At 42.0% G+C, this 10,797-nt stretch overlaps 1 non-coding gene across 1 annotated transcript; it reads left to right on the top strand.

Annotated features, from left to right (window-relative positions):
* The first annotated feature begins 4,636 nt into the window (after window positions 1–4,636).
* TRNAG-CCC lies at window positions 4,637–4,709 on the top strand. The gene has a single exon. It is a non-coding gene; the product is annotated as a tRNA-Gly (tRNA).
* The last annotated feature ends 6,088 nt before the right edge of the window (window positions 4,710–10,797 follow it).

Raw genomic sequence — 10,797 nt, 5'->3', positions numbered from 1 at the left:
TTCCACAGTTTATTGTGATCCACACAGTCAAAGGCTTTGGCATAGTCAATAAAGCAGAAATAGATGTTTTTCTGGAAATCTCTTGCTTTTTCGATGAATGGCTTCTAAATATATGAAAAGATGTTCAGCCTCATTCTTAAGAAGGCAGATTAAAACCACACAGATACTACCATCAGACTGGCAAAAATCCAGACATTTACAAACTTTAATTGTGAGGCTCTGGATAGGCAGACACTCTTTAATTTATTGATGGTGGGAATACAATTCCTATAGGGTTAATTTGGCAAATGTCAAATTTTATAATCCCCACTTCTAAGAATGGTTCCCACAGATATATTTGCATTCATGAGAAACACTGTGTATATAAGGCTGTTGACTGCAGCATTGTTTGTAAAGCAAAAGATTAGAAATAACCTATATATGTCCATCAGTAGGGAAATGGTAAATTAAATCTTAGTACATCCATATAATTAAACACTGCATGGCTGTAACAAAGAATGAGAAAGCTCTCCAAAATATTTTTTAAATGAAAACAAGGCTAGGTTCAGAATCATGTGCTTAGAATGGAGTCTTCTGTGTAAAAGAGTGGGAAAACAATATTTATTAGTATTTGAGTAAAGAAATTCTGGAAGATTACACATGATACCTATAAAAGTTTTTACTGAGTCAGGTTGGGGACACAGATACGAGTGACTTTTCACTGTATACCTTAAAAAACATTTTTAAAAAATTTGAAACATGTGAATGGTTACCAGTTCAAAAACTTAAAACAATGTTGGCACACCTATTAAAATGGTTAACATTAAAAAGACTGACTGGACTTCCCTGATGGTACAGTGGATAAGAAGCTGCCTGCCAATGCAGGGGACACAGGTTCAATCTCTGGTCCCCACATGCACAGAGCAGCTAAGCCTGTGTGCCACAGATACTTAAGCCTGCGTGCTCTAGGTTCCTGGAGCCACAACTACTGAGCTCTCATGCTGCAACTCCTGAAAGCCGTGCCCCTACAGCCTGTGCTCCGCAGCAAGGGCAGCCACTGCAATGACAAGCCCGGGCACCGCAACTAGAAAGTAGCCGCCACTGTCCATAACTAGAGAAAGCCTTTGCACAGCAATGAAGATCCATCATAACCAAAAATAAAGTAACTTAATAATAATCAAAAAAGACTGACTATTTCAAGCCTTGGAGAGTATGTGGAGCTACTAGAATTCTCATACACTGCTGCTAAGAGTGTAAAATGCTATGTATATATGGCAGGATTTTAAAAGTTATACTTACCGGGTGATCAGTCCTTTCACTCCTATTAACCCAAGAGAAACGAAAGAATATGGGCACACAAAGGCTTGCCCATGACTATTACAGCTTTATTTGTAACAGCCAGAAACTGGAAACAACAAAAATATCCATCAACAGGCCAATGGATAAATACATTGTGCTATTAAGGAATGAACTGGGTATCCGTGAAACATCAGTTCAGTTCAGTCGCTCAGTCATGTTTGACTCTTTGCGACCCCATGAACCGCAGCACGCCAGGCCTCCCTGTCCATCACCAACTCCCGGAGTTCACCCAAACCCACGTCCGTTGAGTCAGTGATGCCATCCAACCATCTCATCCTCTGTCGTCCCCTTCTCTTCCTGCCTTCAGTCTTTCCCAGCATCAGGGTCTTTTCGAATGAGTCAGCTCTTCACATCAGGTGGCCAAAGTATTGGAGTTTCAGCTTCAACATCAGTCCTTCCAATGAACACCCAGGACTGATCTCCTCTAGGATGGACTGGTTGGATCTCCTTGCAGTCCAAGGGACTCTCAAGAGTCTTCTCCAACACTACAGTTCAAAAGTATCAACTCTTCGGTGCTCAGCTTTCTTTATAGTCCAACTCTCACATCTATACATGACCACTGGAAAAACCATATAACCTCAATTATGTTGAAGGAAAGAAACCAGACAAGAGTGCACACTAAAGGATGCCATTTATATAAAATTTTGGAGAATGCAAACCATAGTGATAAAAAACAGATCAATGATTGCCAGTATAAAGGGAAAGGGAGGGACAGGAGAGAAGAGGTGGACTTTGGGAAGCTTTGAGGGGTGATGGATATGTTCACTATTTTGATTGTGGTGATAGTCTTCTTGGGTGTGTCAAAATTTATCAGCTTGTACATGTTAAGCATATGCAGTTTATTGTATGTTGTGTGTGCATGCTCAGTCACTCACCTGTCCAACTCTTTGTGACCCCATGGACTACAGCCCGCCAGGCTCCTCTGCTCATGGGATTCTCCAGGTAAGAATACTGGAGTTGGTTGCCATTTCTTACTCCAAGGGATCTTCCCAACCCAGGGATCGAACCCAAGTCTCCTGCATTGTCAGGCAGATTTTTTTTTTTAACCACTGAACCACCTGGGAAGCCCTTATTGTATGTCAATTATGCCTTAATAAAGGTGTTTTTAATTTTTTTTGGTGATTACCCCCCCCTTTTTATTTTTTGGCCACAGTGTGTGGCCTGTGGTCTTAATTCCCTGACCAGGGATTGAACCCATGCCCCTGCAGTGGAAGATAGAGTCTTAACCACTGGACCACAGGGGAATTCCCAATAAAGGTGTTTAAGAAAAAAATGTTGGGAGGATTTCCTTGGTGGTCCGGTAGTTAAGGATCTGCCTTCCAGTGCAGAGGATGTGGATTTGATCCTTTGTCAGGGAACTAAGACCCCACATGCTGTGGCACAGCTAAGCCCGTGCACCGCAACTACAGAGAAGCCTGAGCCCCACAAGGAAAGGTCCCGTGAGCCACAGCTAAGACTCAACACTGCCAAATAAATCATTTTTAAACTATTTATTTTTGGCTGCGCTGGGTCTTCCTTGCTGTCTGTGGGCTTTGTCTTGTTGCAGAGAGTAGGGGCTACTCTCAAGTCGTGCTTAGTCTTCTCATTGTGCCGTCTTCTCCTGTTGAATCACACAGGCTCTAGAGTGTGGGCTCAGTAGTTGTGGTGCAGGGGCTCAGTTGCCTTACAGCGTGTGGAATCTTCCTGGACCAGGATGGAACCCATGTCCTCTGCTTTGGCAAGCGGATTCTTAGCCACTGGACCTGGACGTCATTGCTTTTGCTCAGGCTTTCTCTAGTTGCAGCAAGCAGGTGCTGCTCTTCCTTGTGATGTGTGGGTTTCTCATCGCAGAAGCTTCTCTTGTGGAGCACAGGCTCCAGGCATGCAGGCTTCAGTAGTTGCAGCACATGGGCTCTAGAATGTGGGCTCAGTAGTTGTGATGCAAAGGCTTAGCTGCTTCAAGACATGTGGAATCTTCCTGGACCTGAGATCGAACCAGTTTCCCCTGCACCTTCAGGCAGATTCTTATCCTCTGTGCCACCAGAGAAGTCCCTGATTAGAGCTTCTTAATGTACCTTTATTGAACACCTACTCTGTGTTGGACTCTTCACTTCTATTAACAGAAAACAAAAACACCTCCTATTTCCCAGCACAAAGAGGGAGGGTGGAGGTTTGTGGAAGCATCCAGTCAGGCTCTGAAGCAACCTTTTCAAAGCTTTGGCTGGTCTTTGTGTAACTAAGGGAACAAAGATTACAAGATATATGACTCAGAAATGGATCCTCTTTTCTTATTGCTGGCAAGCCTTTGTAGGAGAGGCAATAACACTGCTCTGCATAATGTCAAGGCCTAACTCCACTGTAGCTGGGGAGCCTAGTAAATCCTGGGACAGCTTCTCTTCTTTTGGGGTTCTGAGCAATTTTTATCCCTGTGAAATCCCAAACCACTTGTATCAGAATCACTTAGTGTTTATTAAAAATGCAGCGTAGTAGGGTGATTCTACCACATAACATTTGCTGGTTTGAGGGTTAAGCTTTCATTTTATTCTTCAAGGTGTGTGTGTGTTGTGTATGTGTGGTCCAAAAGTTATTTTCCAAAGGGCACTCAGAAGAATAGAGCCTCATCTCCATCTCCATCTGGCCGAGGGACTGGAAGGGGTCTGAACTTGGGGTGCCAGCCTTTCTTGGACAAATTTTCTGGGTGGATTTTGTACTAGAGCTCATAGCGCCCACTCTATCCCTCACCCTCTGCCACATACTCACCTCTTCCAGACTGAATATGTCAGATTTAGGGAAACGTACTTCTGAATACGGGGCTCCCAGCTGGTGCTAGTGGTAAAGAATCCACCTGTAACGCAGGAGACCCGGGTTCAATCCCTGGGTTGGGAAGATCCCCTGGAGGAGGAAATGGCAACCCACTCCAGTATTCTTATTTAGGAAATCCCATGAATAGAGGAGCCCGACGGGCTACTGTCCATGGGGTCGAACAGAGTTGGACACCACTAAGCGACTGTGCACGCACACACTTCTGAGTAAAAGTGAGGAAGCAGAGGGAGGAAGGGCCTGGGCCCTCCCAGAAAGGAGTGGAGGTTTGAAGGAGGAGTTACTAGGGAGGAAAACTGACCTGATGACAGGGAGTCAGATTAGGGTTTGGGGTCCAGGCATGCAAAATCTGACCTGCTCATAAAAACTGAACTTCTTATCTGGTTTTCATTTGAATTACCTAGAAAGTTAAAATAAAAAATTTAATGCTTTCTCTTACTCATTGGAATTCTCTTTAGCTTTTTTCCCAACTCTTCAATAAAAACAACCTCGAGGGACTTCCCTGGTGATCCAGTGGCTAATACTCTGCACTCCCAATGCAGGGGGCCCAGGTTCGATTCCTGGTCAGGGAACTAGATCTCCCACATCCGCCAACTAAAGATCCCTCGTGCTGCAACTAAGATCTGACACAGCCAAATAAATAATTTTCTTTAAAAAAGAGCAACCGTATTTAGTCATGCTGGGGAGAACTCACAGATGTGCCCCACTGTGACTACAGCTGCATTTCATCCAGAGGAACCACACCAGACAACTAGCGGCCAGGTGAGTGACGCAGGATAGATGGAAACAGAGGATCAAGCGAAAGACTTGGGGGCACAGGCAAGCGAGAAGCCTTGCCTTCCATTCCATTTCCCCAAATAAATATACAGTTCCCACAGGGTATTTTGTTCTAGGATCCACCCCACCTTCACAGATACCAAAATCCAAGGCTGCTCAGATCCCTTATATAAAATGGTATTTGCCTAAAACCTCCACACATTCTCCTGTATAACTTGAAATCATCTCTAGATGACTTATAATACCTCAGTTCAGTCGCTCAGTTGTGTCCAGCTCTTTGCCACCCTGTGGACTGTAGCCCACCAGGCTCCTCCAACCATGGGATTTTCCAGGCAAGAATAGTGGAGTTGGTTGCCATTTCTTTCTCCATACTATGTAAATGCTATGTAAATTGCATAGTTTTAAATACTATGTAGTTGTAGATACTATGTACAAAGTTTGATTTGCAGCATATTCACCTTTTGCTTTGGGGGACTTTCTGGGATTTATTTTCCAGATATTTTCAATCCTTGGTGGATTGAATCCTCTGATGCAATACCCGTGGATAGTGGATGGCCAGCTGTGCTAGAGAGACTGCTACTGCTGCTGCTAAGTCGCATCAGTCGTGTCCGACTCTGTGCGACCCCATAGATGGAAGCCCACCAGGCTCCTCTGTCCCTGGAATTCTCCAGGCAAGAACACGAGTGGGTTGCCATTTCCTTCTCCAATGCATGAAAGTGAAAAATGAAAGTGAAGTCGTTCAGTCGTGTCCGACTCTTAGCGACCCCATGGACTGCAGCCTACCAGGCTCCTCCGTCCATGGGATTTCCCAGGCAAGAGTACTGGAGTGGGGTGCCATTGCCTTCTCCGTGCTAGAGAGAGGGGGCCTTTAAAATAGAGGAAAGTGATGACACTTGGGTTCATATACATCATCTCATTTAATACTTAAAAAACTCTAGAAGTGTAATTCCCATTTTACAAATGAGAAACTACAGCCTAAAGAGGCCATCTTGCCCCCAAATGAAACAGCTAGTCAGTGACCATGATCAGATCTGAACTCAGATCTGTAGATCTGGCTGAATTATAATATCTCCTCCTGGATCCTGTGGCAGAGGAGTTTGGCAATCGTGGCAGTTAACTGCCTGTCCATTTGTTATTCTTTATTCTATAGAACTTTGGGTTATTTGATGCTTTCAAGCCTGTATTGCTTCTGAAGTTCACAGAAATAATAAAGATACTAAAAAGAGAAAATAATACAATCAGTGGTTCTTGGAAAACAATGTGAAATGCCTCTGGGAGTGGTAGGTTTCATTATTCCAGAGGATTTAGGAAGACAGTATAAAGAACATGGAATATGGAAGAAAACGTAGATCCCAGTCCTGCTCTGCTCACCAGCTGTTTGGCTTTAGACAAATCACTTAACCTCTCTGAGCCTGAGTTGTCTCATCTTGAAATTATTCCTATCTCACAGACATGGTATGAAGGTCAAATAATAACAGAAATGGTAACACTTCTTGGGCTGCAGAATGCAATCTGTATCTTAATGTAAGTATGAAGTCTAAAAAAAATCTATCATTTGCTAAAGCTGCTCCTTTGTTGCAAGAAAGGGGACTCCTTTTGGACACTTCTGGACACAGTTTCTGTGGAAGCAGGAGTCAGAGGCCTTTAGCCAAGTTAAATGAATGATGGTTGATTCTGCCAACTTATTTCCTACTCCAAGTTTTCTTTTCCTCTTATCTACACATCTGCATGTCAGGAATAAAATTTTTCTCCTATGATATGATTTTTTTGATGGAAACTTCCAGACTTAGATGGGAGAGAGAAGAAGGGGGGAACAAAAGCCCACGTTTCTTCAGCATTTCAATCAACAACCTCATTTTCTTCTAACAGTTGAAGTGAACTTCTTATGAATAATGGATGATAACCTGATGAATATGCACACAGCCTATTATGCCTGTGAGGTTTGGTGAATAATTTATGAGCTAAAATGTTCCTTGTTACTGTACAAAAATTATGGGGAAAAAATCCATATTTACCCTTTGAGCTGGTAAGGTGATCTGTCAGAGTGACAGCAGCCCAGCAATAATTTTACATCATTGCTAAAATTAAAGTAAATAGATAAAATATATGCATTTCACGGTGGGAAGTCTATAAAAAAGGGAGCTTGCCCAGCCACACTCCTTGCCAAGCAAGTATTCCAGAACTCTGACTTCTCACCTTTAAGTAGCCCTGCATTGTTACCAGCACTCAGGGATCTTCTCTTTGATGGTCCTTTTCCCCTCACAAGGACTTCAATATAACCAGTCAAGGTGAACAATAGCTTCCCTGTTTTATGAAAGCTGGCCAACTACAAGCCATGATGTAAAATTTAAGACATCAGAGATTTTTTAAAAAAAAAGTCCTAAAAGCTTTCAGAGAACAAGCAGGTAAACACAGTGGGGGGTGGGGGCGGGGCGGAAACCTGGCCCAGAAGCACTTGAAAAATGTATTTGCATTGCTGTCTTCCCTCACAGCTGAAAGATTTTTTCCCCTGCTGACCAGCCTGACTCCCTGCTGTATCATCCTTCAACTCACTCCCACCTGCCCAAGCCTCCTTCTCTTAGCAACAGCAAAGATGCCTTTAACCTGGTGATTGGCAGGAGGAGGGGCAAGATTAACTTGGCAGTTAAGGAAGGTGTCTGAGAAAATATATGTGGATCCTGGGGAAATTTGGTTGCTCCAGGGCAACTTTTGAAGATCTGAAACTGAGTCAGTCCTCAAACCAGGCAAAACAGGATTCTAGGGATTATCTACTTAGATCCCAAGAGCTTTCTAGGAATAGAGAGCAGGGCCAAGGAAGGCTCTTGCTGTCAACAGAGCATCCCTGATGGTTGGAGGAGACTCGGGTGAAAGACAAAACGCAAGGCCCTGTCCTACATCTGTTGGGTAAACCAATACATTCTCAGGAAACAGAAAGAAAGGGCTATTTACTACAAATTATGAGGTTTTTGAAACAATGATATAATTAAAATAATAATATTAATTTGAACAGTTCAGTATTATTCAAGAAGACTACTTAGAGGGGGTAAATCCTGAGGAGAGCTTGCAAGGAAAGAACAGCCCCAGCTGAATGGGAAGATTAGAGGTACATATGGCCAGGCCTTCCTGATTTGGGCCCTGCCTATCTTTCCAAGTTTATTTTGTGAAGTTCTTCCCATCACTTGCTGTGCTCCAGTTTCTTGAACACCAGGTTCTTTCCTGTCTTATCACCTCTGCTGTTCCTTTGGTCTCCTGCCTATTTCACTTTTAAAAAATATTTATTTTTATTTGACTGCACCGGGTCTAAGTTGCAGCATGCAGAATCTTTAGTTGCAGCATGTAGGATCTAGTTCCCTGACCAGGAATTGAACTCGGGCCCCCTGCAATGGGAGTGCCGTCTTAGCCACTGGAAAATCAGGAAAGTCCCTATTCCATCTTTTAAACTTCGCCTTATATGTGACTTCCTTAGGGAGGCCTTCCCTGCCCCCAGTGTGATTCTTTCTCATATCACCTTCTGGTTTCCTTCACCGTCACATGTAATGATATATTTGTGTGCTTATTTTTTTAACATGTGTTTCCCCAGAAGACTGTAAATTTCAAGAAAGCTGTTTTGTTTTCCACTGGACACTTAACATCCAATCTAGTAGACAATAATATTTTTTGAATAAATGTAGGTTCAGAAGCACAGGAAGTGGGAGCAAAGGAGGAAAAAAAAATGTACTGGGCTGAAGATACTATTGATGAGTTTTCTTTGGCACAGCATGTCACTGGTGACAGCTTCTCCCTACTTACTCATGGAAATATTTGTATTGTTGGCTTTTTCTCTGACTATAAAATGTATACTTATTCCAACAATCATATTGCAATATTTTTTTAAAAAAAAGACTATTTCAAGCATCAGTGAGGATGAAACAACTAGAACTCTCATACATTACTAGTAAGGATATAAATTGGTTCAGACATTTTGGGAAAGTATTTAGCTGTATCCGTGTTGAAAGTGTTAGTGGCTCAGTTGTGTCTATTCTTTGTCACCCCATGGACTGTAGCCTGCCAGACTCCTCTGTCCATGGAATTTCTCAAGGCAAGCATACTGGAGTGGATAGTCATTTCTTTCTCCAGGGGATCTTCCCAGCCCAGGGATCAAACCCAGGTGTCCTGCATTGCAGGCAGACTCTTTAATGTCTGAGCCACCAGGGGAGCAGTATCTATGGGGTTAGCCAAAAAGTTCATTCGAGTTTCTGTAAGATGTTACAGAAAACCCAAACCCAAAGTTTTTTCTTGGCCAACCCAATAAAAAGTTGAACATATACCCCAAACTTAGCAATTCCACTTCTCAATATTCACCTAGGAAAAATAAGTGCATGTATTCATTAAGAGACTTATACAAGCATGTTTAGAGCAGCTTTTATGCATAAAAGACAAAAAGAGAAATTACTCAAATGCCCATCAATAGTAGAATGGATAAATTGTGGTATAATTATACAGTGGAATGTATACAGCAGTATAAAAGAACAAGGAATACTGTTAAACACAACATGGGTGCATCTCAAAAACATGTGTTGAGTAACAGAAACCAGACACAAAAGAATACACATCCTGTCTGACTCCATTTAGATGAAGTTCAAGAACCAGTAAAATTAATCTATAGTGATAATTGGAAGTTTACCTATCAAGGAACACAGAGGAGTCCTCTCAGGTGTTGGAAATGCTCTATATCATATTGTGGGTAGTGATTTTATATATGTTTATAAAATATATATGTGTTGACATATAATAAAATGTAATTATTACAACTATGCCCAGGGTTCCCTCATTGCAAGCAGATTCATTACCATTTGAGCTACCAGGGAAGCCCCAGTTGTTATAAAAAATATTATATGTAAATAACATATAATCTATTTTATATGTAAATAATATGTGTAAATAATGTAATGTGTAGATAAAAATAAATATTTTATGTATGTATAAATAATTCATCAATATGTACATTTAAGGTTTGTGTACTTTACTGTGTGCATGTTATAACCGATAAAAAATTTAGACCAACAAAAAAGTAATATATGTTCAGCATCAAAAATTTAGGCAGAAGAGTATACAATATAAATTTAAGGCTTCCTTTTTCCAAAGGAAACCACAATTACCATTCTCATGTATGGCTCCCTGAACCCCTTTGATCACATCCGTTTCTTTCTTCATACTGTCCCTGATATCATGCATTTGATTTATCTGTGTGTAGCACCAAACCATGTCACATAGACTAAGAGTTTTTGTCCTCATGTGACAACATTCAATAGCAATACTGAGCCTCTTTTTCACATAAACAGCAGTAGGAAATACAAAAATGAGTTGTCACCATCTGTGCTCTCAAGAAACTTACAGCCTAAGAGGAGGGACCATAGGGATAAAAGACCAAACAAAACCTTCAAGAACTGTAATACTGTCATGTATCAGTTTCACAAGCCCAGTTAAAATTACTGAACAGGTAATGATACCTTACAATTGTATATCAGTTAGAATTTTTCAAGATTCTTTCACATACAAGCTCACACAGTTAAACTTCTTGATCCCGTGAAGTAATGGTAATAGAAAAGTAAGTAATGAAGTTAAATTACCTGCCTGAACTGTTAGTGGAAGGGTAGGGGCTAAACCCTAAATATCCTAACTTGGAATCCATGGGTTACTAATAGATCTGCCAAGTGCAGGTAAGGTTCTGGAAAAGTGTGTAGAGATGATCTCCCACCTGGTGCTGCTCCCCTCTCCTCCTCTCCCCTGCCTTTCAGTGTCCTTCCATGCGGAGCGGGGCGGGGGCGGTGAACAGTCTCCGGTGGGCTGAGGGCTCCACTTCCATTCTCCTCACATTACCTCTAACTCGTCTATGCTTACCTC

This window comes from Bison bison, unplaced genomic scaffold (assembly GCF_000754665.1).
Source record: "Bison bison bison isolate TAMUID 2011002044 unplaced genomic scaffold, Bison_UMD1.0 scf7180017864383, whole genome shotgun sequence".
Taxonomy (NCBI): Eukaryota; Metazoa; Chordata; class Mammalia; order Artiodactyla; family Bovidae; genus Bison; species Bison bison.
The sequence above is the reverse complement of the archived record's forward strand: the minus strand, read 5'-3'. Positions and strand labels throughout refer to the sequence as shown.